The sequence below is a fragment of the Egretta garzetta genome, unplaced genomic scaffold (assembly GCF_000687185.1).
Source record: "Egretta garzetta isolate BGI_Z169 unplaced genomic scaffold, ASM68718v1 scaffold1037, whole genome shotgun sequence".
Classification (NCBI taxonomy): Eukaryota; Metazoa; Chordata; class Aves; order Pelecaniformes; family Ardeidae; genus Egretta; species Egretta garzetta.
Window position 1 is genome coordinate 149,241 of NW_009260362.1, and position 1,178 is coordinate 150,418.

General features: G+C 67.1%; 1 protein-coding gene across 1 annotated transcript in view; it reads right to left on the minus strand.

The window, feature by feature from the left end:
• The window catches only part of TCF15 (transcription factor 15), a 5,156-nt gene that overhangs the window by 232 nt on the left and 3,746 nt on the right, over positions 1-1,178 (minus strand). The window lies entirely within an intron of this gene.

Consider the following 1,178-nt stretch of genomic DNA (forward strand, 5'->3'; position numbering starts at 1 on the left):
GGTGGCTGCGGTGCTCGCCCAGCACGGGGCAAAGGGGCACCCAGCTCCCACTGGCCCGGCAGCCTCCGGCACCTCTGAGTCACCATTTCCCTCTCGCGATGCTGGGAGGGGCTGGAATGTACTGGGACCCGCGGGACTGGCACCGGCACATGCTGGGACCCATGGACTTGGCACTAGGACATGCTGGGACCCACGGTCCCAGTGCTGGGACATGCTGGGCTCCGCACTCCCAGCACTGGGACGTGCTGGACTCCACAGCCCCAGCACTGCGACTTAACTGGGACCCATGGCTGTTATACTGGGGCTTTACTGGGGCCCTAGTCCCTGGCACGAGGACATGCTGGGACCTGTGGGCTTGGCACTGGGACATGTTGGGGTGCACAGCCCCAGCACTGGGATGTACTGGATTCCACAGCTCCTGAACTGGGACATACTGGGACCCATGGCTGTTATGTTAGAGGTTGCTGGGGCCCAAGTCCCTGGCACTGGGACGTGCTGGGATCCATGGCCTTTACGTTGGGGCTTGCTGGGCCCTAGTCTTTGGCACTTGGACACGCTGGGACACTCGTGCTCAGCCCTGGGACACACTGGGACTCACGACCCGGTGGCTGGGACGCACTGGGACCCGTGTGCTCAGTGCTGGGACCCGCTGTGCCCCCAGCACCAGCACCACCAGCCCCCACTGGCCCCCCGGGGGCTCCAGAGCTGCTGCTTCAAGGGGCCGGTCCCCTTTCATGTGCGGGTTGGGCTGTTTGCAGAGCGCAGCCCCCTCCCCACTGCCCCTGCCCCCCGATAAACCCGGGGGCAGGGATTCTGTGTCCCGGGCTGTTTGGAGAATCTCACGGCTGTTTATTGGGGTCTGGGACACATTAGCCACGCTGAGAACAAACCTCTCCCACCCACCCCGGTCCCTGCCTGGGACCAGCTCTCACAGCTGCGCCGCGCTGTCAGCTCCATAAATCAAACCCGGGGGGAGGGAGCCCGGGGCAGGCTCGCCTCGGCCGAGCGGGGGGCCGAAAGGTGCCACTGGGCTCCCGCCTTCGCCCCCTCCCTGGGGCAGGCTGGGGGAGGCTCCTGCAGGACCCCCAGGGTGTTCGCCCTGCTCCCCGCTGGCTCCAGCACCCTGGGGAGATGGGGAAGCTCCGGCCCCGCAGCCCTGGGGGGCCACCCCGGGAGCC